Below are 27,496 nucleotides of genomic sequence, written 5' to 3' on the forward strand. Positions count from 1 at the left end.
ATGCTCTGGCCAGAGCCAGGGCGGGACCCAGGGCGGGACCCGCGCATCCGGCCGGGCGGCCTTCCTGGGCAAGGGACCAGCCTTCGCTCCTTGCGCAACGAACGCGCAGGATGCGCAGTTCAGGCCCGGGATTTGAGCGATAGAAAAGCCGAGATCGACAGTCAAGGCATCAGATTGCAAGTGACCATCATCTTGCCTGCCCCAAGGGTTTGGGGCAGCGTCTTAATGGAGTCTGGGCAAAGAGGACCACTGCTGCTAATGTATGTACATTCTCTCTGCTATTCTCACTCCCCAACCCGTGCACAAAACTCAGAAAACTAACACCTCTGGCCAAGCTGACGCTGTCAGGGGCTCTAGTCCTTTTCACCCATTATCCATATGAAAATTCCAGCTCCTAATCCTCTGAAAGCCCCTCCTTTTCTTTCCCTTCCCTCGGCTTTTCTGTTCAGTCTTTGGGAATGTGGCAAACTTTCCTCCATTGGCCTCATCCACCATCCACACACACCCCTACACACACCACCTGGCCCCCCATTGTCTTCCTGAGACACAACCCGGCCTGTCCCTCCTACTCAGAATCTTTGTGCTGGCTGAAGACGCCTGGAGAACATATCTGGACTTCACACACCTGGCTCTAAGAGGATCCCCTTACCTGCCCTTCCGCTGTCTTTCAGGCAGTTGACCTTCTCACCTGCAATGGCTTTCCCCTCCCCTCTGTCCCAGGCAAAGGGGCGGGCGGGGCTTGTCCCTAAGGTGAACTGACATTCCACTGGACCTTTCTATTTTCATTTTGTTTCTCTCCCTATCATGGTGTTCCACATGCTGTGTTTTAAATAGTTATCTACAAGAAATGGGCAGAGCAGTGGGTAAGGGAGCGGGACCTATGGCAAACCACCTGGGTTTGAATCCTGCCTTCACTCCTTGCTCGCTTGCTTGTAACCTTAGGCAATTTCGTAAACTATGCAAGCCTCCCTTTGCCTCGTCTGCAGGATGAGAACAATTATAGTACATATATTGCTTTGGTTTGAAGGGCCTTGACCTCATTGTCCCACATGATGACTTTTGCATTCTGAGCAGCAGGAGGAAATAAAGGTGATCAAGAGAAAATGAGCAAACACTCTCAAGTGATTCAAGAAGTTGCCATATGGCAAGTCTGCATACATCCTATTGGCCAGAGCTGGGAGATGGGGTCTTTATTCTAGCCATCATGTGTACAGCTAAAAAGTCCAGAAGATGTTCAGAGAGTCAACATTGAGAGAGAGCAGCAATCTCTGCTAACCCTGTTTCTGGACTATCTATCCTATTCCAATAAAATGCCTGAAAAAAAATTTAAGATAGTTAAAAATGTTTATTTATTGGAAAATTAAAATATCAAAAAATGACAAGAAAATAATCAGCTGTATACCACCTTTCAGAATCAACTACAAAAATGATCATTCTATTCCACCATCCCAGAAAGCTTCCTATTCCTATGCTTATCTACAGATAGGAGATCATGAGAGATATTTTTATAAGAATTGGACCATAATACATATGCTCTTTTTTTTTTTAAAGATTTTATTTACTTATTTTTAGAGAGGGGGGAAGGAAGGGAGAAAGAAAGGGACAGAAACATCAATGTGTGGTTGCCTCTTGTGCACCCCCAACCGGGGACCTGGCCTGAAACCCAGGCATGTGCCCTGACTGGGAATCGAGCTGGTGACCCTTTGATCCACAGGCTGGTGCTCAATCCACTGAGCTGCACCAACTAGGGCAATATATATACTCTTTTAATAAAAAGTATTAACATTAATTTTACTTGAATTTAAAAGAAGTTGAAGTGAAACTGAAGGAAGAGTTGAACTTCAAATAATGTGTCTTGACCACAAGAGATATTACTTCCTAAAAGATACCTCTGAGGCTAAACAAAAATTGTGCAAAACATTGAGAGGTTAAAGTCATTTTTTAAATTACACATTTCAATTATGTGTGTGTAATTTAGCTTCCATGATTCTTTCCATTTTTCCATCTCCCTTGACCCTGCCTCCTGACTTTTGTTACTTATACTATATCTTTTTTTTCTTTTAGAGAGAGAAATATTGTGAGAGAGAATAGTCAGGTGAGAGTGAGAAACCTTGATCAGTTGCCTCCCATATACGCCCCCACCAGGGATGAAACCTAAAACCTAAGCATGTGCCCTGACCAGGGATCGAACCTGCAACCTTTTGGTGCAAAAGATCATGCTCCAACCAACTGAGCCGTCCAGCCAGGGCTACTATTACCTTTGCATTGTCCAGATTTATGATAATCATTATCTGTTCTATAAAAATATAACCGCATAGTTATGCAATTGGATTGTGATAATGAAAAACATGGAGTAAGCATTATGAAGAAAGTCACTTAAAATTGAATCAGGAGGCTATTAGGGTAGTGGAGCTACCCTAGGGTAGCTGGTGCCTCAGTGGCTACACTGTTGCTAAACTCAGCTCAAAGCTGAGTCAAACACTCTGGAACTGCTGCTTAGACCCATATGGACTTCACATTCTCCTTGTAGTTTTCACCTTCCTCATTTGCATATTGGAACTAACCAATGCCTGTTAACCTGGACAGCAACCCTCGTATGCATGAAAGAATTACATTTTGCGGTTTTTGCTGTTATAAACCCAGCCCTTCTTTGTTCTCTCCCCAGAGAAGCTTGGGTTGCTTTCTATATTTGTCTCCTGGGCTGCAACTCTTTTTGCTCTTGTTCTATTTTACAGCCTAAACTTTTTGGTTGACACTTAGTACACAGTCTAGATTTAAATGAATTCAATGCTCTCTTCTGGTTCTTTGATCAAAGCTTTTTCCATTGGCAAGTTCTTTGTTTCAGTTCATCTCTTACTAGACTGAATTTCATTGCTAAGCTGTTTTTTTCAAGGAGGGTTTTGGCTGTTTAAGCATGTCTTTGTTGCCATTACATTGAGATCATCTTGGTTGGGTATAATATTATTGGGTCTCTCTTTCCCATAGAATTTGGTAGGCTTAGCTCCTTTTTTCTTCTGGGAAGAGGTCTGTGGCAGGCCTGAATCTTCCCCTTCATAGTTGACTTTTTTTCTTGCTTGTATTCCTAAAGAAGTCAATCTTCTTTTCCTTCTTTTTTTCTCCTCCCCCTCCCCCCCTTTCTCCTCCTCATGCTTCAATGACATAACTGTGATATGCCTTAGTACTAAACATTTTGAATTAAGCTTTTCTGGAACATAATGAGTCTTTCAATCTGCAGTTTTAGTCTTGTTCTTCCTGCATTAGACATGCTCTTTTATCTCTACTTTTGGTTTCCCTTCTTCAGGGATATCAAGTAAATTCCCCCCTTTTTTAACCACCCCAACTTTGGGCCTCCAAATTATTAAATTCGTGTTCTTACTAAGTCATTTTATATGTGAAGTTGTGAAGAATTTCCTTTTGGGGAGAAGGGAGGAGCCCTTGTCTTTTGCCAACTGCTTTCCCTCTATCATTTATAATTTGCCACCATGTCTTTGTATCCATTTCTTGTCATCTTGGCTTGGTGGCTCTGTACAGACCTTTCTCTATATTGTTGTAACATGATGGGAGAGGGGGAGCTTACCCCCACTGTTTGAGACCAGGCTGTTTTTCCCCTGGAGCAAAGTGAGAGGCTGTGTGTTTGGATCCTCTACACTCTTGAGCAGTCTGGAGGGGAGGAAGGGAAGAGGAAAGCTCAGCAGAAGCAAAGTGCAGGTAGTCTTTGCTGGAATACCTGTCCTGAGGTTCTGATTAATGTCCTGTGCAAGGCTCGTGTCATCTGATTGGGGTCGGAGAGGAGGACACTATACACCTTTCCCAAGGCAGTGGGATAACCCAGGCTTTAGATCAATTTCTCAAGTACGCCTGTTGCTCTGGAGGCTTTATTTCCACTGGCTGAGTCAGCACAGTAGATCACGTTCCCTGCTTCCCCTATGTCTCCCCACATACTCTTTAACTCTGCTCGTTCAGAAGAGGAAGAATATAAGGGCATGGCTCACATCTGTTTCCTTTCAGATTTGGGCACTAGGGAGAATGTTCAGGATTTTGTCAATTTCTGGGCGTTGAGGGCTGAGCTACTACTCACCACTCCAGAACTTCCTGTGTCTTCCTTTGGATGCCAAATCTGAATTTTATTGTATTGGTTGCTGACAGTAAGTTTCCCCTGTGGTCTTATCTACTGTCTTTTATTTTGTTAGGAACTGAGAAAGGGAGCCTCTGTGGGGAAGTTTTAATCCACCATCTGCATCTGGAAGTGCCCCTATACGTTTTTAAAGCAGTGTTTGCTGTCTCTGGCTTTCAGGCCTGACTTGTACCAACACCTGTGAGACAAAGCAGGGCAGGAGCAGATCCAAGGAGTCTTTGGGGTCCTAGGCACGGACTCACATGTCCCGAATGTCCCAGTCAGGCAGGTGATCTTTCTCATCTAGCAGAACATGACTCTTAAAAGCGAGATTTAGGAATTCCAGTCAAATGGCCAGGTTGAGGCCTGGACCAAGAGCCCTGGCCTGGTAGGAAAGCTGTTCCAGAGAGAAGGAACAGTTTTCTGACTCCTTCTTCCAGTAAGAGTGGCCAGGGTTTGCACCAAGGCTGGATGGAGGAGCCGTGTTGCTCAGGGGTGATAGCCAGCAGAGCAGCCATCACTGGCCTCATGGCTCTCCGGCTGTCCCCCGCCACAGACTTCCACAGTAGAAACTGCATGCTACAGATGGGATGGGAAGCACATCAAAGCTTAATCCTCGCTGCCTTCCGCTGGAGCATCTGGCATGGGCGCCCTGTACACAGAGGAATGCCTCGGGAAGGCCTGCAGATGACAATCCCTACCTCTTTCACAGGAGATGCTCCTCTGACGCAGGGGTCCCCAGGTCCCCTGCGAGAGCCAAGAGACCAGAATTCCCAAGGACTCATCCAGGTTTTGTGGGGCCCAGAGCTTATAGAATTTGGAAGGACTTTTTGGGGAAAAAGAATACACAATTATAAATACAAGATCAGCTATGGAAGTAATTATTTCTTTCAAATGAGAAAAGAACAACTGACAAGGGACTCCATGCCAAAGAGAGGCCAGAAAATTTAAGAGACACTCACAGTCTCTGGTCCCGGAGTCCACAGGGACTCCTGATGCAACCACCATGGTTCAGAACTGCCTGCTAGGGAGGAAACCCCACTCCAAAACCTCGCCCAGAGGGCCAAGGACAGTGGGTGATAGCGACTTTGCTAGAGACTCCATGTGACTTGTCAGAGGGTCCCGCCTGCCCCCCTGGCCCCGACCTACGCCCAATAGGCACCTTGAAACCTGGGCCTCCTGAGACCGAAGCATTTACTCTCCTCCAAAGTAGATGTGATCAAAAGAATTCTCTGGGAAAAAAATAGGTCAACTGTCCAGTAACCAGAGAGCTCCAATCTATGTAAGTGGAGTGCAGCTGGCCGGCCAGCCATTCAGCATGGCCTCCATCCCTGCAGCCTCAAACAGGTGGAGACGCAAGCAGGTGAGAGGAAGCCCCACAGGGTAATGTGTTGGGAAGAGACAAGGAAGTTAAAACGTTGAGCAAATGTTGTGCTTTAGGGGGGAGAAGTGACCTTCAAAGAGCATGGGGGAAGTGAAGAAAACAAAATGCTTCATGCAGGCCAAGGTGCTAAAGGACACCATCCGGGAAGGAGACAGTTAACTGAGGAGAAGCCAGTCAGCAAGGTCAGGCTTAAAAAGGGCAGGGGGGTAGGGGGTGAGGCTGCAGAGCTGCAGAGCTGCAGAGCTGCAGAGCAAGGTTTTCAAACTGGGCCCAGAGGGGCCATAGGAAGAGTGGGTCAGAGAAGGGGCTCAGCCAGGGATGGGGGCTCTACCTTCTTCCCAAACATCTCCATGCCATCTGCTTTATATATTGGTCTTTCTTTTTAAAGAGGGTTCTTCTGCAGCTAAAAATAAGTCTGAAACCACATCCCGAGGGGGAACTTATTGAGACAGTCAAACTGGGTCTGGAAAAGGCTGCTGCGGGAAGGGACCCCGGGAAACCATTGTGTTGGAGACCGGATGGCAGAATGGTTGAATTTTACCTGGAACCAAGGGATTCACCAGGGAGATCGGGGGAAGGAATTTAAGGGAGCTGAGAGAAATGACTCTTACCATGAATTAAAGAGTAGAAATAAAAGTAAATTAGCAATATAGAGAACACACACGTGGATGGGGCAGCTGACTGAGGAATGAAAATAGAACTGAGGACCCGATCAATGTAGATGAACGGATGAACAAGCACCAACGCCCATCACTCACCTTTTTGGTTCATACTGCTGCTTTGCTAAGTATTCCTCTTCTGCTTGGGGGAGGGACGTGCTTCAGGGAGTGGGGAACATACCAGAAGCTTTTTTGGAAAGCTGGTAAAGGTCTGAGGGGACACCCTTCCATTCCTTGGTGTGGGACAGAACCTGGGCCTTGTTGGTCCAGCACCTGTTGTGCTATAGGGTATTGTGCCTGCACGGGCAGGGTGGTACAGCAGTTGGAACAATGACCCCCAAAGATGTCCTCATCCTAATCCCTAGGACCCGTGAACATGTTCCCTCACATGGCAAAAGGGACTTTGCAGATGGATGAAGCTAAGGAGCTTGAGACGGAGAGGTTATCCTGGGTTATGCAAGTGGTCCCAGTGTAAACACGCATGTCTTCGTAAGGGGGAACCAGGAGTGCCAGAGATGTGACAACGAAAAGAGGTCAAGATGTGGGCACAGGCTCAGTGTTCTGCCCTAGAGCCTGCAGAAGGCCCGTGACCCACCAGCACCTTAGTGTCAGCCCTGTGTGGGCTGCTGACCCCAGAGCTGTACAGTAACAAGTCTGTGCTGCTTAAAGCCACGAAGAGTGCGCTAAGTTGCTACAGTAGCAAGAGGAAACTAGAAGTGTCTGAGAGGGTACACTCAATTCATGTTGTCCAGATTCAAATTCCAGAGCCACAAAGTGCCAGCTGAGTGACCTCAAGTAAGTGACCTGATCTTCTATGCCTCAGTTTCCTCGTGTGCAAAATGAGGAAAATCATCATTTCCACATTATACGGTTATTTTGAGAATTAAGTGTGAAATGCTGAGAACCATTTCTGACACAGTAAACTTTCAATAAATATTAGCTGCTATTATTATTATTATTATGAAATAATCATCATACAATTTATTTTCTCCTTCCTGCTTTCACCTTCCCGAAGCATGACCTCAGAGTCCCAGATGTGAAGCATGGACACCAGCGTTACTCACTCACTTCTTCAACCAACCTTTTGCTGAGTGTCTACTACGTGCTGAAGAGATAGGAAGGGAGTAAGGGGGACAGAGGACTTTTTCCTTGCATCACTCTTGTCTTTTGTCAAGGAGGAAAATCTTCCCCAGATGCCCCCTAAAATCTCCCTCTGGGGTCTCATTGACCAGAAACGAATCACATGGCCACACAGAAGTTTCAGGATTGCCATAAGCTAGCTCAGACTAATGTAATGTGTGTTGGCTGTATTAGGGAGAATATTTAAATTTGCTGTGGAAGGCCAGAAAAACAAAAACCAGGCAAAATTCCTAAGACATGTTAAGTATAGATAGTAAGTGGGTAACTTGCAAGACATGCTAGACAGAGGATGAAACATATGGATGTTGAGCATAGATAAAAAGGATACAAGAAGACAAGAGTGTTGCTTGTAGGTAGAAAGGGATGAAAAAACCAAGTTATAAAGTGAGGATCATGCTAATTCCAGGTTGATAGTTGTCACCCCCAGATCAGCCCTCTTGGTGACCCTCATTATGAGCCCATCCTGACCCCTCAGGTGCCCTTCCCCAGCTGCCCAAAGGGTGATCCACGTGCTGTGGCTGCAGCTGGGGTGCTTGCCACGTATCACTTCCATAGAATGTGTGTTGGCTCCAAGCAACATCTGTTTGCTGAGCACCTTTGCTCAGTCTTGGCTCTAGTTCTTGTAACCATGCTGTTGTGGGAGGCTGGTGGGGGGAAGTGGAGGGGGGACATGGGATTCGGCCAGTGTGCTCCCTCCACACTTCCATGCCTCACCCTAAGTGGGTTCACCGATCCCAATTCTTTCCCTTTGTTTCTCACTGCAAGCTTTAAAATAAATCATTAAGCTGTGTGATCTGAAATTGGTCCTTCTTTTCATGACTTTTGGACAGTTTGTTCAGCGGAGTACTTGGAAGCCTACAGATAATTTCCATCAACAAACAGTAATGATTTGGTCCCTAGTGTTGGGCACGTGGCTGAACAAAATTGGAGTCTTGTTAGAAAGAGGAGAGAGTGGCTGTGGGATAGGGGCCTGAAGTCACAAGAGTTCACTTAGTCAGAAACACTGAGTTTGTTTCAGATAAGAGTCCATTTTTCTGATACCTGGAAGACGCAGGGCCACTGGAATGTGTTCTCATCTGTGAAGTCCCTCTTGGAGGGAAGGGGAAGGACTGGCTCACTTCTCACGGTCCTGCTGGCCCAGGCTATTCTGATTACAGAAGTTCTTGGACTGACTACATACTGAGGTCAGTTAGTCATTCGTGCTACAAAGATTTACTGAGCACTTACTGTGGGCATGAGGATAACAAGGTATGGATACAGCCAAACTTCAGGGTTCAACCGGAAAGCAAACATACATATTATTAATTATAAACATTTACAGCTGCACTTGGCCACTCACCCCTTTAAGAATCTTCCCTCAGCAAAGTGAAGCATGTTGGGAGTCCAATAAGAGGGCACACGCCTCAGCATTATCGAGCCCAAGTCCTGAGCCCACTTGTGCCAGCAGCCTGCCCCGGTCGCTCACTGCTAGCCTCCACCTGTCCCCCTCACATCTGTCATGCTCACCTCGCCTGCCCAGTGTGCCGCGGACTTTGGTTTTCTGTAGGTCTCCAGACCTTGTGTGCCTGCCTGATGGATCAACCTGGCTCCCGCCTTCCCAGCAAGGGCTCTGGTCTGGCAGCTTCCATACCTCCAGCCGAGGCTTCCCAGTGGGACTCACGCAGCCCCTGCCTGGGATCCAGAGGAGGGAGAGGCCAGGAGAAGGCATCCCTGGGGGTGGCATTTGGACTGAGGCTTGCACATTAATTTACTCTGGTCACAGCAGCTACAGCACAAAGGATGGGCCCACCAAGGCAAGAGCACTCTCTAGGAATGAAGCCAGGGCCTTGGAGAGCTACATCAACTCCTCCAGGCCTCCGCTGAGAGAATGACAGCAGGTCAGCTTGCATTACAAAACCCCATCTGCTATCTCCGCATGCCCCTGCACTGCCTGACAGTGCTGCCTCCCGATGTTCCTTGCTCAGCAGAGCTCCCAGAGTTGCCTGGAAATCCTGCACTTGTTTCTAATCGCCATCCCGGCCCATTCTCTACGGCAGCTGCTACGATATTAGTCACTCTCCCCCACTCCCTCCCCCTTCATGCTTGGCTGGGGCCTGGGCCTCTCATTCACAAAGAAAATCTGTCCATTCAGCCAACAAGCATTAAAGGCCTACTGTGTGCTAGAGCCATGGCAGTAAGTCAGGCCTGGTTCCCACCCTCACAGTCCAATGGAGGGTCAGAAAAGTACAGGCAGGGGAGATGCAGGGCCAACAGGCCACACTGTCACCCAAGCTGCTGGGCGTGAGCCAGCTTCTAAGGCCCTCACCCTCAGCCCCACCGTCCACTGCTCCCAGCCCAATACCTGGGTCCACAGTGCAGTGTGGACCCCCTCTGGGCTCTAAGGCAGTAGTGCCCACCTCTTCCCCTGGGCATTTTCTTCCTTTTCTCATATGTGAAATCTCTCACTCCCTCCTCTCCTGCCCTCTTATCTGGCCAATCTCCTCAAGTCTTGTCCATCTAATAAAGCTCATCTTGACCCCCCCTTCTCCTTGTGACCCCCCCTTATCTCTCTCTCCCTCCCTTTCCTGTCTGACCTCTTGAAAGAGTGGTCTACTTTTTAACTCACTTGTGAGTTTCTTGTCTTTTATCCATCTATCTTTTGTCTCTACAACTCAAGGACACTGTTCTCATTGACACCACCTCTTAATGCCTCAACCCAATGGCTTCTTTTTCATTATGCTTTGACTCCACCCACTGTGCCCTGGATGCCTGTTACTTCCTGTGTAATACTGTATGTACCCATGGAGACAAAGAGCCAAATGTGTCAGAAGCACACAGAAGAGCGGGATACTCCTTCCCCGCCTCCCACTCCACTCCCTGGGTGGACGCATGCCTTTTCAAATATTTGTGCAGGAATAAACAAAAGTAGAATTTATGCACAGAGCCTGGATTTTTTTAAAAAGCATGAAAAACTACATCTCATTCTATAGGCTCCAATCCCTCCAGCCCCGCCCCTGCCTTGATTTCCCACAGTAGGTCTGGCTATAACCCCCACCTCATGAGGAGTATTTTTAGCCCTTGGGTAACAAGATCACAAGAGCCAAACTCCTGGAGATCCCGTTGTGGCTGGAGCCTCTGAATTTATGTTCTGCTTCTGGTCCACAGAAATGTTTATTCTTGTCTGAGTGTACCTCTGACTTTTGGGTTTTCTCCTTCTATGCTTTATCAATGCCTTGGGCTTTCAAAGCATGAAATTTCAATGCCAATGTTCTTGCTCCATGAGTGATTCTGTGGCAGTACAAGTCAGATTCTGTTAGTACCATGCTCCCAGGCCTGCAGTGGCTCCCACTGCCCCCAGAGCACAGCCTCGGTCCTTGGTCCTCATCCTGGCCTGCAAGACTGGGTGTGATATGCGCCCTCTGCTCCCTCTCCGCTCCAGCCACACTGGCTCCTTGCCACCCCTGAGTGTTCCGGCCCCTGCCTTTCCCTTCCTGGCGTGCCCCCCCCCCGCCCCCCAGACTATAGACTGTGGCTGCTTCTTCACCCTGGACATCTTTTCTCAGTGAGGCCTTCCCTGGGCCACCCTCTGGGAAGTCGCACCTCTTGCTACCTTTCTTATCCCTCTTTCCTGCTTCACTGCTTCATTCTTTTTCTTTAGTACTTGCCACCTTCTAACATCCTGTACTTCATTCTTCTTGTCTTATTTGTCACCTGTGTCCCACACTATATCGTGAGTTCCATGAGGACAGGGATTTGGACCTGTTTCGCTCACTAATAAATCCCTACGCCTGGACACTTAGTAGGTCCTCCATAAGTAGTGGTTGCATGGATAAAGTTGCTGGGTTCGTTTAGCCAACATCACACGCGCCCTTTGATCCTTGTCAGTACCTATAGCTCTTCCCATTCACGTTCCGAGGAGATGGCCATGTCACAACGTAGCCACTGCCCTGTGTCCTTAATTCTTAAAACTCTTTCCTCCCTTGGCTTTCCTGCTTCCTGGTCCATTCCTTCCTCTTTGCCTCCATGGGTTATTCCTTCATCTGCCCCTTCAGGGCTGAGATTCCCCAGCTTCTCCTGCTCCTTCCTGCCCTCTGTACCTTCTCCCGGGATGGGCTCACCTGCAGCCTCAGTCAGCCGCCATCTATAAGCTCAAACCTCCTATAGCTCCAGCGCACGTGTCTCTCTGGAGCTGTGGCTCTTCATTAGCAGCCACCTCCTGGTGACCCATCCCTTAACTTAAACACTTAACTCGTCCAAAGTCAACTTGTACCTCCCCTTTCTTCCTCTCTCAGCAAAAAGCCAATGCCGTTTTCTTCTTCTCATGAGAGACACTGTGGAATTACTTTGAATAGTCAGATTCCCTCATCACTATAATACAGGTCACCAAATCCTGATTGCGTCCCCAGAAGCATCTCTGCAGCCAGCCTCTCACCGCCTCACCTCACCCTCCCGCCTCGTCCAGGGCCTTCCTGTCTCCTGGGCACTCCAGCAACAGCTTCCCAGTCAGCCTCCCAGAGGCGGCTCTCTGCAGCTCACCACCTACATTGCCACCAGACAGCTTCATAGAAGCCATACTGGCCATGCAATGACTGCTGGCTGCCCACGGAGAACTTCTTTTTAAAAAAAATCCTCATCCAAGGATATGTTTCTTGATTCTAGAGAGAGAGGAAGGGAGCCAGGGGGAGAAACATCGACCAGTTGTCTTCTGTACTCGCCCGCGATTGAACCTGCAACGTTTGCTATAGAGGATGACGCTCCAAACAACTGAATCACTGGCCAGGGCTCACAGAGAACTTCTCTGAAGCAGGAGTAGAACCTTAAACAAGTAAGGGGGTCCTGATCTAGGGGATGGTCAGAGGAGACCACCTCGAGGAAAGAGCATAGACAGGCAGGAAGTCTGTGAGGGGTGGAGGTGGAGAAAGAGAAATAGTCCAAGATGAAGAAGTAGAATGTAGAGCAAACGGGACCCACTCCAGGAACTGCGAAGAGCTACAGGTCGGGTGGGGAGAGCACTGACGGTCAAGGCCAAGACTCCCAGTTCATGTTTACCTCATTTCTTTTCAAGACCACCTTACAATAATTGTAAGGAAAAAATTTAAAGTACATTTGTTGCTGCTGCAGTGTGGAAGAGAAGGAGATATCTGTAGTAAAGGATTTCAACAAATGTCTAGGAGGCAGAAAGTGGCAGGATAACTGTCAGAGGGTAAAGCAGAGTGGGTGAAGTGAGACCCCTCACAGGCACCCTCTCAGGCTCTGGACTCCTGAGACCGCAAATGCCATGGAGGTGGGAGAGGAGCTAAAAGCCAGAGGCTCTTTGGTCTCTTGTATATTGAATATTATTCCCCATCCACCTTCCCAAGCAAGTGTTGATCAAGGTTAATTTGAAAAGACTCACACCTAAACATGTCCTACTGAGCTTTCAGAACAGATCCTAAAAGCTCCCCTAAATGAAAAAAAAAAAAAGCCACATGCAAAAAAAATGTTGGAACGGCACTATACTTCTCATTAGCAACATTCATTGCTTAGGAGTTAATGAAGCAATGACTTCAATGTTTTCAGGGAAAACTATTTTCAACCCAGAATTCTCTATCCCAAGCCAAGGTGTCGATTCAGCATAAGCGAGAATAAATGTTCAGATATTTTAAAAGGTGCAAAGCTTATCTCATGTTGGGTGTGGGAGAAAGGAGCTAGAAGGTCCAGGAGGTTAAGTAAGTTAGATGTTTAGCATGAATTTAATATGTAGTTTCTCTTTTAAAAATGTATTTCTAGCTCTGTCTACTGAAAAGGCCTAGAAAAATGATCAACCAGTAACAATGAGAAATGGTTTATCCCAGGTCTAGGACAGGAAATATACATGACAAAACTGGTAAATATCAAGAAAGAACCAAGGAAGAGGCTCAGAAACCAACTGAACAAAGTTTCCACTGGCTAAAGAAGATGTGAGCATCATTAGGGGTAATAACTGTGATGAATCAAAACAAATATGTTCAACTTCATAAGTAAAAATTTACAAAGCTCACAGTTTCCTTTGGGAGATGCTAGGGACACCTTATTCTGAAAAATGATAAATAAAGGGAATTTATTCGGGCTTTCCCATATAAACCTCAGGGTAACTAATTAGTAAACGAGAGAAAATTTCTCTCTAATAGTGAAATCTTTCAGCTAATAAGTGAAGGAGTGATAAAATTTCACTCTATTGGAACCCCAAGAAAATAATGGATCTAGGAGAAGATCATCAATGGCTATTCATATTAGAAAAAAGAGACAAGTGCCTCCTTTTGGAAATACACAATGTCAACTCTGAAGGTACGCCCAAAATAATCAGTTTGAATCTGATCAAGACTAGATTTAATTACTGATTCACAGGAAGTAGAGGAGATAAAGAACTATGTCACCTGTCACAACAGGAATGCCAATCAGCAAATTCCAGGTTGTGAGAAGCTTGACAAGAAAAACAAAGTTCTCTTTTCAACAAATGAATTTCAAGGGAAAAAAAAAGAGATGGTGGAAAGCACAGATTAAAGGAGACTCTAGAGAGGTATCAAATAGCAACTGGACCCAATTCAAACAAGCAAACATTTACATATATCAGGGAAATTTGAACACTGCCTGGTTACTTGATGATGCAAAGAAAATACAGCTAACTTTTAGGTGTGCCCTTACCTTTCAGAGCTACATACTTAAATATTTACTGGTGATATGATATCTGCAATTTGCTTCACAATAATCTGGGAGTGCTAAGAAGTGGCTAGGAGTACAGATGAAATAATGTTGGCCATGAACTGATAATTATTGAAGCTGCTTATGAATATATGAGGGTTCATTATATTATTTTGTTCCCTTTTATATGTGTTTGAAGTTTTCCATAACAAAAAGTTTAAAAAAATTAAATTATCCTCTAAGCATCTTTTCTTAGGGAGTTACTGTCACAGCATGCATGCTTCAGCAGTTAGCAAGAAATAGAAAGACAGGACATTCAGAAGCACTGCCTCCAACCCAGGAGAGCAGTTAAGAGGAGTCCCTGGAGGAGAGCTGGGAGCTGGCAGCACTCCTGGGCAGCCGCCTGGACAGACAGAGGGCTCTTGGCGAGAGTTGGGACCTGTGGGAAAACGGACAATTCAATAGAATGGATAGTATGCTTGATGGCTCAGGAAACTCAGAGAACACAAAGGAGAAGGGGGAGGGGGGAAGAGAGAGGAAGAAGAAGAAATAGTCACACTCCCAGTTAAACAAACAAACAAACAAACAAAAGATGAGAAAAGCAGGGGTCAAATATAAATCAAACTGAAAAAGCACTGGAACAGTGAACACTGTTTTTCGTGGTTATTAAAAAGGCAAGAAACTTTTTCTGCCCTTTAGAATCAACTTAGAAAGAACTTACAGAAGATTTCACTATAGTTAAATGGAATATAAATGTCATAAAAGTGCATAATGTGTGGGTCAATGTGTAGGCAAGGAGTGGGTGGGGTATGGAAGGTAGGATGGGAGCTTTCACATTCCTGTCTTACAAAGCAGTAAGGCTGTTCAAGATTTAGGAAGCAAGAAATTAAGGTTTAGGTATATTTTCTGAGGTTTCCAAACAGACCCAAGGAGGAACTAAACATAGTCTGGGGATGGGAAAGAGAGACAAAAAGTAATAGAAGTCAACTAAACCCTTATTTTTTTTACTAGGATATTCAAGATTGAGAAATCAAGAAACTTCAGTACAAGCATAATATTGGGGATATGGAGGTAGCCACCAGAAGTACCAAAACCCAAAACTGGCCCAAAGAAGTTCTATAGGGAGAAAGCCTGTGGATGGGGAATGTCTGGGCACTACTGCATCCTATTATAAGCTATACATATATATGTATATATATATATTTTTTTTTAATTTAATTTTTATTTTTTTAAATAAGAGGCTGTATTATAAGGGTCTTGTGAGCCACTTAAAATAGAGGGTTACACAGACACAGACAGGCAGTGCTTTGATTAGACGTGTGTTCTGAACAGACCACTGGCTGCAGGTAGGAATGGAGTGCAGTCACACTGGGAGCAAGAAGACTGGAGCGAGGGGGTGGGAGGCATGGGAGGACCACCGCACACTGCCAGGCTGGCGATGATAATGGCTTGGCATAGGAATGGTGAGAGCTGGATGGATTCCAGAAGTACCAAAGAGGGTGACGAAATATCATACCTGGTACCCAGGTCTCTGCCAGCTGGGTAGGTGATGATCCCTTTCGTGAGCAGGAGGAAGAGGAGGTTCAAGAAGAGAACCAGTTCAGTTTGTACACGTTCAGTTTGAGTCATTGAGGATGTGTGTGGCCCTTATTAGCCTGGCACCAAGCACCTTCTCCAACCTGTTTCTGGGCTTACTCACTCCCCAGCCTCACTCCTGTTCTACCATGACCTGGAGCTTCCTGCTCTTCTACAAACATACCACGTATATGCCTTTGCTCATGGAGGAGCCTTTCCCCTCCCTCCTCAGCCTGAAGAGCTCAGCTTATTACCCACCTCCAGGATTTTGTCTCCCAGAAAGCTTGCAGCCTCCCAAGGGGAAGTGCTGCCTCCTCTGGGCTCCCCAGCACAAGACACATCTCTGTCTGGCTCAAGACACACCCTCCCACCCTGCTCTGTTGATAGAGCTGTCTTCCCAGCCATGGGACTGTTTTATCATGCAGAGGATCAGAACCGCTGCCTATGGTTCTTTATACTGGAAGTCGAAAGATATGCAATCTTGTCTGTCAATGCTCTCAGCTTGGGACAGCTACCTGGAACACCATGCTGCAGACAGTTTGGGAGGGGTGCTGGGTAGTGCAAGGAGAGGTGGTGGTGGAGTGCTGTGCTGGGAAAGTGCAAGTTTGTTGTGGGTGGAGGAGGAGTCACAGACCAGCAGGTCAGCAAATGAGCTAACGAGCAACACCTCTCCTGCCCTGGCCAATGGCTTAGTTGGTGGGGACGGGACGTTGTGCCATGGAACAAAAGGTTGTGGGTTCCATTCACAGTTCGATCCTGAGCCTGAGTGCATATGGAAGGAAAACAATCAGAGTTTCTCTTCCTCCCTTCCTCTCACTCTAAAATAAATAAGCATATCCTCTGGTGGAGATTAAAAAGGAAAGGAAGAAAAGAACAAACACCCTCCTACGCAAAGTGCAAGTGCTTGGCTAACCTGCCATCTCGTCACATGGAATGGGGAGCCTACCTCTGGGTCTAGATACCTTACACTGTCAGGGGATTTTTGCTCTGAACATCTGGCTTGCACATCAGGACTCTGTACCATGGAGCCACACCATGGCTTTTGGCTGAGACATGCCAGGGCCGATTTCACCGCCCTGGGCCATCCGAGTCCTAGGACCTGAGGAAAGCCATTTCAGGATGGAATCTTCCAGGTTAGTGATTTTGGATAAATCCCCCATTTCTTTCTAGCATTCTGTATTTGTTTCCTATATCTACCTTAACAAATTACCACAAACTGGGTCACTTTAAACCACAGAAATGTGTTCTCTCACAGTCCTGGGGGCCAGAAGTGCAAAATCAAGGTGTCGGCAGACTGCACTCTCTCTAAAGGCTCTAGGGGAGAAACTTCCCAGCTCCACCGGCTTCTGGTGGCTCCAGGTGTCTGTTCCTGAGCTGCCTTGCTCCACTCTTGGCCTCCATTGTCACCTGGCTTCTCCTTTTCTGTGCCTTACCTTCTGTCTTTTATAAGGACACTTGTCATTAGATTTAGCACCCACCTGGATAATCCAGACTGTGTTCATCTTGAAACCCTTAATTTAACTATATCTGCAAAGATCCTTTTCCAGATAAGATGGCATTCCCATCATTCAGCCTACTACACCTTCTAGATGGAAAATGACAAGAAGGACATAGGACTTGTTAACTTTGAGGCTTAAACAATTCCTCTTAATGGAGACACAAGCAATGTTCTTTAAAAATTTAGACTGAACAGTGAACAACTACTGCAAAGAAGCAGCAGGAAAAAGCCCAGCCCTCCCCAACAACATCAGTATGATTGTTTTTGTCGTTGCTGTCACACACACACACACACACACACACACACACACACACGCTCTGTGTAGACTGTGGTCTTATTGTCTCTTCCTGGAAAGCTTCTAAGGCCCAGTTATGTTGAGCTCGGAGGACATTAGAACATTGTGACATTTTGACAAAATTTTCCAGTTAAAAAAGAAAGGATTATTTTGCCCAGTAAATTCTGTCATGACTGTTAAAGACGAGAAAGATTGGAGAAGGAGGAAGAGAGAAAGGACCAGGGTGCCACACAGAAAGAGCCATGCTGCCACTTCCAGCCTGCTCCCCCTGGGACAGTGCACCAACGGTGATCGTATGGAGCCAGATGGAGACCCTGAGCCTTTACTCTTGTCAAGCCCCACAGGCACCTCTGTATATTTGTTCCCTGCTCTTACTGTAGTCATTCTACCTGGAAGTCCTGCAGGGTTAGTACAGATGTTTATGTTGCTGACTATGCTATGCTCCCCTCCATCCAATTAATGTCCAAGAAGGTAAGCAGAAGTTTACATTCAGAAAATTCCAGAAAAGCAACCCTCTCCATGGTCTCCCTCTTGAATTTTAAAATTCTTGAACTATGGCCTTGGCCCAGTGGTTCAGTTGGTTGGAGCATCCCGTACACCAGCAGGTTGCAGGTTGACTCTCCTCCGGTCAGGGCACATACCCAGGTTGCAGGTTTGATCCCTCACCAGGGTGTGTACAGGAGGCAACCAATCGATGTTTCTCTCTCACATAGATGTTTCTGTTTCTCTAAAATCAATAAACATATCCTCAGGTGAGGTTTAAAATTGTTGAACTATGTTAACCTATTGTAACATAGCCAGGTTGTTTACTGACTCAGATTAGAGGCATGTAGACAGAAAACTTTGACCCCGTTTTATTTTTTCTTTTTGCTTTTTTTTTGTTTCTTATTTTTTCCTGACTCCATTATAAAAAAGAACAAATTATTACTATTCTATTATTATCAGTAATTGTTGAACACATTTGTTAACTATTGAATAGTTATTGACAATGATGCCCTGTGACCCCACTTGAAAAAGAAAAATCAAAGCAATGAAGGTCATTATTATGCAACAAATTTTTGCCACTTCATCATTATTAATATTTATTGAACATTTAGAAATATATCCCAACTGATGAGGACCTTGCTCGTGGGTACGTGAGCCACGTTGGGGATAGGTACCTGGAAAGAGACCTATATTGTCCTTGTTTTCATTTCAAACTGCCAATGTTTCATTGATGCTTAGTCAGATAGGCCAAAGTAGTACCACTCAGGATGATTTCCCCACTCCTAGTCTTCCTGTTTCTTGCTCACTGTTCAATGTCACAAATTACTGCTCAGATGCCTGTTATTAAAACTGATCCTTGTTTACATAGCTAATAGATGCAAAGCAGCAGGCAAGTGTATCTTTTGGGAACTAACCTTTGGCAGCCCCTCCGCCTCACCTTCCACCTCCTTCGGTTTCTCCAACTATGACTTAAACTTGACTCCTCCCCCAACACATTCTCTCTGGGAGGGAGGGTCTCAATCAACATGTAACTTTCAATCTTCTAATATAACTCATTATAAAGGTTTTATTTGTTTATTTTTTAGAGAGGGGGGAGGGAGGGAGAAAAAGAGGGAAAGAAACATGGATGTGAGAGAGAAACATCGATTGGTTGCCTCTTGAATGCACCCTGATTGGGGACTGAACCCACAACCCAGGCATGTGACCTGACTGGGAAATAAACTGGAGACCTTTTGTTTTGCTGGATGATGCCCAACCAACTGAGCCACACTGGTCAGGGCTATAACTTAGTTTAAATTTTAGTTTGAGCTCTCTGTTAATGAGAACCATTAGTTCTCTTAGAACCATTGAATAGGAAGCTGGAGAAGCTGGTGTCTAGGAACTCTTCCCACCTTTATCCACGTGGCCAACCAGAAGGCAGGTTAAACCTACAGGTATGCTAGTACAAGAGCTGAGGGAAGAGTTGAGCTATTTCCACCTGTCTAGCTGTAAGGCCAGATGCTGTTGGTGGACCTCTATTTCCAGACATTGTGCTGTCATTCCTAAGCCCACCTGCATGGATGCTCCATAACGAAATGCAAGTCTGGCCTCTGGGTTCCCAATTTTCCCACCCAACCCAAGCAGGGATTCCACTGTACAATTGAAGAGCAGGTCAAAATAGCACTTTGCAGGCCTCTCCAACTAAGCTCTCCTAATTTAGATGCCGACCCACATGAAAGAAAAATGGAATCTCAAAATGTCCCTCTTAGTGTGGGGAAAAAATCTTTTGAGTCAAAACTCATCTCTAAGAATAAAGTGGGCCAAGAAGGGATAACAGAAGGCAGCAAAGGGCGCCATTGGCTACCGCTCCCTTCGTCGGGACACAGCCCCCCCCCCCCCCATGTCTCTGTGGACCAGGCCAACTGGCTCCCTGCCGTCACCAAGCTGGTTGGGGGAATCAGAGCAGCCATGTAGAAAGTCAATCACACATAGAAAAACTCCGCTTACTACAGAGGCAAAGGATCTGATATTTGTCACTGAAATTTAGAAATAAAGTCCCTTTGACCTCAGAAAGTCGCAGGCATGAGAAAGAAGAGGCTCTGCTCCTTCCCCTGGCTGGTAAGCAGGAACAAAGTCTGATTCGTTCCGGAAGTCCTGAATGCAAACTCGGTATCTGAGCAAAGTCCCTTTACAGCCACTTCTGGGGAGCCCATCCCCATCATGTCCCTAGATCTCCGGCCTACTGGGGCTCCAGACACTAGTCTTCTTTACTGATGACAGTGCTTTGGTGAGACACCAGGTGACAGAGGAGCCAGACTGTGGTGGATTAAGCCTAATGGAAGAAGACCATTCATGTTGTTGTGACAGCACAAGACAGGACAGTCACTAGCAATAGGCATCCACTATGGTTCTCTGTGGGGTTCACAGGGTAGTGTGGGTTGGAATAGGCAATGCCATATAACAACGTAACAGTGTAACATAACATAACATAGCATAACATAACACAACAGATTATGGAGGGTTAGTTTTATATTTATTGAATAATATGACATTTAAAAATACAGAATGCCCCCCTGGTTGGGTGGCTTGGTTGAGTGGCTCCTTTGGTTGGAGCATTGTCCCATACATTGCCCCCTGTTCCCCGCCCCCCACCCCCCCAAAAAAAGGTTGCAGTTCGATTCCTGGTCAGGGCACATACCTAGGCCACGGATTCCATCCCTGGTCAGGCACATATGGGTGGCAACCAATCAGTTTCTCTCTCACATTGATGCCTCTCTCTCTCTCTCTCTCCCCCTATGTCTCCTCCTCCCTTCCGCTCTCTCTAAAGTCAATAATATCCTTGGGTGAGGATTAAAAAAAAAATAAGTACCTTCTACCCTGATCACCTCCAAATTTAAGATACTGAACTAGGAACAATGGCTTTCCAATTGCTGTCTCCCATACTTAACACATTATAAACTTCAATCCTTGCCAGAAATATGCATTTTGTATTTGACTTTTCCAAAGTTTATGGCCAACTGCAGGTCATTGGACGAATTGATTCAATGGCCTCAATGACAGCAGGGCACCAAATTTAAAAGCAGCCCGGGGAACTGAATGCCATTGGCGCCCTTGCCCTAATGGTTGCTCAAACAATAAACCAATCACTGAAAATATTAAAACACAGTATGTTCAGATGCCAAAGTATAAAGGTTTAAGCTAGATTTCAACTTGAGGAGCTTTTCCCTTTATTTATTAACTTTCAGAACATCAATTTTAAGTAATCGGTGATCTCATTTACCTAGTAAATGAGCACAAGCTTTGGAATGAGCCTGGTGCTAGTTTGGGCTCAGCCAATTAACTGTGACCTTGGGCTCAATTCTTTGTGTAGCTCAGAGCCTGAAGGCTGTTAAGCATTGTCAATGTACTTTGCTTGTACCAGCAATTCCTTGTCAATTAGTATTTTATCCCTTGTTTATTTTTAGTGATCACAGTCAAAATGAATCAAACCACATAAACCAATAATGATCTTGAACAGGGGAATTGTCACCCCACTGCACCCCATTGGAGAGAGGGGACAGCAACAAAATTCCAAGTTGATGGAGGCTCCACTACCTATGAATTCATGGAAACCATTTTCCAAGGAACTGAGCAATTTGTCCTAAAATAGCTAAGAAAATATATTTAAAAAGTGGCTATTGAAATGAAAATTGCAATGAAGGAAATGTGGTTTTAAAAATGAAAACAGGCAATATAATACAAATTCTACTTCTGAAACATCTTTGGCACTCATCCCTGTCTTTCTGCCCCCACTGCCCTAGCTCAATGACCCTCCGCAACTCTCATGGGGACCCCGCCATCAGGTCCTCCAGGGCTCCCTCCTCCATCTAGTCACCCCGGAACTGGTTACAGCAGGCAGTAAAGAAGTGTGGGTTATGAAGCAATGCATGGTCCCCTTCCATCTGTGTAGAACAGTATTCATGGCTGTGTTTATCTCTCTGGATGCATACAGAAAACCTCATAGAATAAACCCACAATATTAAGAGGGGTCCCATAACATGTGATCCATTCTTTTTATAGTTTGGAAGCTAGTGAGAATTGGGGAAATATCATTATTAATTTTATAATCAGAATATAACTAAAGTTACTTATTAAAAAGAAGAAAGCAAGCTTTCAATGGTATTCAACCGCAAACATGATAAAGTCCAACCTGGCATTTGAAGTCTACCACCTATGACCCCAGATAACTTGTCCAACATGATCTTCTTCTGTATCTCTGACACATACCCTCAACTGAAAACACACTAGCCACTGTTTACCCTGAATTCAGCCTTCACAGTCCAGCTTCCTTGCTCATCCTGTTCTCACACTTGCCTCTCAAAGACTTCCCCACATGCCTCTCTTAGAATCGACCCGCTGCAAGTGCATGCAGCATTAATTTCATTTGGACACTTAACAGTTAATTGTGTTTTTCTCTCTTTCACTAAATGGTAAGCTCTTCAAAGACAGGTGTCTTCTTCCCGGGGTACCTAGCTCACTGCCTTGTGCCCAAAGATAGTCAGCAGATGTTTGTGGAAATAAATTACGTACAGAAGTAAAGAGGATGATATACCTGGTGCAGGTGCAGAACACTTTACAGGGGTGGGATCTGAACTGGGCTTAAAGAAGGGGTAATATTTAGACAGAAATGACAGCTGGCAGTAATCATTGTATGTTAAAGACACAAGGACTTCTTGCAAGAGCATTGCCATCGTTCAGACGCAGATGGCTTAATATTACAGGGTAAATCGATCATAAATATTCTCCTTTAAATGAGAAATGTAACTTCTCATTTTATACTTAACATACTTAAGCTAAAAGGACACAGTATTGACAATGAAAAACTGGTTGTGTGAAAATGAAAGCATTATCAGAAAACAAAATTAAAAGACAAATAATGAATTGGGAAATATTTACAACACAAATAATAAAGGATTAGTAGCACATATTGTTTTCCCAATTCTCAATAATTTCCAAACTATAAGAAACTATTAATAAATGAGCAATTAACAAAGGAACAAAGCCAAATAGACAATAAGAGGGAAAAAAGCTTAACTTTTTATAGAAATGAGGGTAAGATAACATTTTTTTATCTTTCAAATTGACCAATTAAAAAATACTACTTGGTGCAAGGTATTTTCATAGGGTTGTAACTTTTCTGGAAAACAATTTAGCAATGTGTATCAATAGTTTTTAAAATAATTAATTCCATTTGACCCAGTAATTCTACTAATAGGATTCTATCCTAAGGAATTGATTTTTAAAATGTGCACAAGGTTTTATATATGAGCAGCACTGTTCATAAGAATTAAAAACTAAAAACATTATACATTATCCACTATAAGAAAACAAAGTATGATACTATGTTTATGTGATGCTATCATTAAAAATCACAATTTTTAAAAGAATATTGTCATGGGGGAAATGTTTGTAATAAAATATTAAAGTGAGGGGAAAAGATGGTATCCTATGCATTCTAGAAACAGGGCTGAAGACAGAAATGGCCTCTGGGAATTAGGGAAAGGGGGGATCGTTCTCATTTTACCATTCTCTTTTTCTTTTCAACAAGTAATAATAATAGTAGTGGCTATACTTCTGATAATAATTTGAATGTTTACTCTGGGCCAAGCACTGTTCTAGGTGTTTCATGTTTATTTTCTCAATTAATTCTTACAACTGCCTAATGAGGTAAGTACTATATTATTATCATCATCCCCCTTTACAGAGGGGAAAACTGAGGTACAGAGAAGTCAAGCTGGTAGCCTACAGTAGAGCAAGGATTCAGGTGTGGAATTTTGCCTCCAGAGTCTTGCTCTAACTATAGTACTAAGGTATGGTGCCTATGGTTATATATTTGTAGTATTGTGTTTGTAAATTAAGAAATCAATCTCACCTTTGTCCTCGTGGTGCCTTCTTCTCCTGCCTAGCTGTATAACTTCCCGATCACTTCAAGTTCTTGCTTAATTGTGACTTTCACAATGAGTCCTACCCTGAACACAAGGTTCCAAATTGCACCCTGCCCCTCCTCTGTTTTAGCCTGCTTTATTGTTTCCACAGTATAAATCTAGCATATTATGCAATTTTCAGATTCACCATATTACTGCTGCCTCCCAGCCCCCCAACTGTGAGCTCCCCTAGGTCAGGGGTTTTTATCTGCCTTGCTAACTGATGTATCACGACCTGAAAAGGTACTGGCTTAAACAAGTTACTCAACAAATATTTGTGGATTAAGTGAAGTTTTTAAAACATAGCATGATTCAAATTTTACGTTATTTTAAAGCATATACGTGTGTAATATGTATGGGGAGAATAAAAATATTTCAAAGTGTTAATGGCAGCGTTGGCCTGCGAGCCAAGTGTCAATGGTTCGATTCCCAGTCAGGGCACATGACTAGGTTGCACGTCAGGCCCCCAGTTGGGGGCACGAATGAGAGACAACCACACAGTGCTGTTTTTCTCCCTCTCTTTCTCCTTCCCCCTCTCTCTAAAAATAAATAAACAAATAAATAAATTAAAAAAAAAGAGAAAGACATTAGAAAAGAAAACAATGTTAATGGTATTTTCAAGTGATTTTTTTCTTCTTTATGTTTTCCTGTGGTTTTATTCCGATGTGAAAATGTATTGTTTTATCATGAGAAAATTGCTTTTTAAACCGTCTTTTCTAAACCTCGGGTAACATACATTACCATGCACAGCAAATCATCTTCGCTGTAAATTGCATGAAGCCAGTATGAAAAGCATTCAACTGATGGTCTTTAAAGATATGACTGCTTTTAAGTAATCTCCCGGTATTTTGCGGTGGTTAAATATTTCTTAAAGGAATAAAACCTTGCCTCGTGGGTCGACCGCGGCATCCCTGGGGAACACACCCACCTAGCAACTGGAGCCGAGCTGCAGCATGGCACTGCGCCTTTAATCCCTGCGTTGGGGTGGGGCGGTGGTGGAGAATTTCCGCGCCCCCCCGCCCCCCTCCCCCAAGGCCTTCGTGGCAGCTGTCACCTGTAAAACTAGCACCGAACGCGGCGGATGGAGCCCAGTGCCCACTGGACAAAATATAAAGGCAGAAACCTACCCCGGAGACTGCGGGCCGGCGGGCCGGCGGCGTTGGGGCGCGCCGCGGTCCCCAGTACCTTGCTCCCGGAGACGCCCAGGCGCTGGGCTCTGACTTGACCGCGGTCCAGTTGCGGGGACACGCCCGTCCAGCCTCGGTGGACACGATCAGGTGAGCCTGGCCGAGGCGGACGTGACTCCCGGAACCCCGGCTTCGGCACGTAGCAGCGGGCGCCGGGCCGTCCACCTGCCCCAGCAGCCGGGAACGGAGGCCGGAGGTGGCGGGGGGCTGGGGGGTGGCGGCCGGGCAGCACTGACCTTGGCCCTCGCTGCGGCCGCCAGGGTGAGCCAGGCGGCGGTGCTGGGCTTCCTGCACGAGCACGGCGGGAAGCCGCGCACCTCGGAGCTGCTGAGCCGCTTCAAGCCGCTGCTGGATGGCGGCGACCCGCGCGGCCGCGCCGCCCGCAGGGACCGCTTCAAGCAGTTCGTCAACGACGTGGCGAGGGTGAGGGAGTTCGACGGCGTCAAGTTCGTGGTGCTGAGGAAGCCGAGGCCCAGAGAGGGACCAGATCCGCTGCCCTCCTGCCTCCCCAGCGCCGCCGAGCGACTCGCCCCGCCATCCAAGATCACGTCCCGCTCACACGTGGAAGCCGCTGCCTCGGGGGCTGCGTGCCTGGCCTCGGCGCAGCCGTCGGCGGAAGCACCTGAGGACCCGGCCTCGCCATCGGAGCCACGGGACAGCCGTGGGGCTCCCGCTTCTGAGCTCACTCAGCGGACTGGGGAGCCGTTGTTACGCCCCCCGACCCAGCAGTCAGGGGGGCCCTCCGACCCAGGGCTCCCAGCCTTGGGGCCGGCCCGCCTCCCGAGGGCCTCCCTGCAGACGTGGCTGCACCGTCTAGGGCACCGTCGGAGGCCGCCAACGCCCCCTCGCCGCGCGCCTCCGCAGAAGCCCTGCATGCTGCCGGTGCGCTGCGTCCCGGGCCCCGCGGCGCCTCGGCCCCGAGAGGAGGGGCAGGGCCGCGCCGGCAGCTGTCGGAGGAGCCGAGCCCGCGGAGCTGCCCGCCGCTGCTCCGGCGGCTCTCGGTGGAGGCGTCCGGCCTGGGCCTCGGCCTGGACCCGGGCCGCTCCCCGCACCTGAGGCGCCTGTCGCGGGCCGGCCCGCGCCTGCAGAGCCCCGACACAGAGGAGGTGCCCGTCGCGCCTCCGCCGTCTGCCGTGCCCCTGGAGCCGGCTGAGCACGAGTGGCTCGTGCGGGTGGCCAGTGGCCGCTGGACCCACCAGCTGCACGGGCTGCTGCTACGCGACGGTGGCCTGGCCGCCAAGCGTGACTTCATGTCTGGTTTCACCGCCCTACATTGGCCCGCCAAGAGTGGCGACCGCGAGATGGCTCTGCAGCTGGTGGAGGTGTCGCAGCGGGGGGGCGTGCCAGTCAACCTGAACGCGCGCTCACAGGGCGGCTACACGCCACTGCAGCTGGCGGCTCTGCACGGCCACGAGGATGCCGCGGTGCTGCTGGTGGGCCTGGGTGCACAGGTGCACGTGCGTGACCACAGCGGGCGGCGGGCCTACCAGTACCTGCGCTGCGCCGTCTACTGGGCGACCCCGGCCTGCAAGGCTCTGCCGAACGCGATGTGGCAGCCTTGCGGCCCGGCGCCCAGTGCAGGTGGCCGCCACCATCCTAAGTTCCACCACCAGCGCGTTTCTGGGCGTCCTGGCCGACGACCTGATGCTCCAGAACCTGGCTCGAGGCTTGAGGAAGTCGGGTTCCTTCACCAAGTTCTTGGGTGCCTTGCCCATAGCTCCTAGTAAAAAGAAAAAGATCCGCAGTGGCTTGCCGGCCTTTTCAGAAATCTATCCTCGATCCTGTCCGGGGCCCTTCGCTGGTCTAATGCCCAGCCTGCCCCCCACCGCCTGACAGCCCCTGAGGTTGATCTAACTGGGCCTGCCCATCACAGTCTAAGCTTGCCCATGACGGCGGCCCAACACTTTCGACTCGATCCGATTTCCAACCTTGCCCACTGCAGTCTGTTTTACTCAGGTGAGCCTATGCCTCCAGCTTCTGCCTGAAGCTTGACCTGTCTCCAGAGATGGGATTCAAGATCTCAGTGAGCTTCCTATGAAGAACGCCAGAAGTCAGGCTTAAACTTTGAGGGAGACCTGAAATTTAGGATTCAAGGTTAAGGGGCAGCAGCTGGTCTGGCCCCCTAATGAGCTAATCCAGTGCCTTTGCATCTATACACTCTGGAGCCAGAACTAGTCTCAAGGGTCTCTTTAAGTGTTGTGTGAGGCTGGATGGTTTGTCAGCTTTAAGATACTAGCGGTTTTGTAATTGGTACTTTTATCCCACTTTTAAATTGAAATGAGGTAAAACAACTTTGTAATAACCTTTTGAAATTATATTTTTTCCATTTTTTAAGCAAAATGCTTGGACATTTTCAATCTTTGGTAAAGATTTTGGAATTCTATTAAAAAATAATGATCAAGATTTAAAGGAAATTGCTCTGGGTGGTGTGGGTTGAGCATCATCTGGGGAAGCAAAATGTTGCTGTCAGGGCATATGACTGGGTTGTGGCCCAGGTCCCCAGCTGGGCCTTATGAGGGGCAATCAATCGATGTTTCCCTCCCTCTCTATCTCCCTCCCTTCCGCTCTAAATAAATA

At 46.8% G+C, this 27,496-nt stretch overlaps 1 pseudogene; it reads left to right on the forward strand.

Annotated features, from left to right (window-relative positions):
* LOC150000557 (ankyrin repeat domain-containing protein SOWAHA-like) lies at window positions 1-27,496 on the forward strand (annotated as a pseudogene).

Source organism: Furipterus horrens, unplaced genomic scaffold, assembly GCF_987537825.1.
Source record: "Furipterus horrens unplaced genomic scaffold, mFurHor1.1.pri manual_scaffold_10, whole genome shotgun sequence".
NCBI classification, from domain to species: Eukaryota; Metazoa; Chordata; class Mammalia; order Chiroptera; family Furipteridae; genus Furipterus; species Furipterus horrens.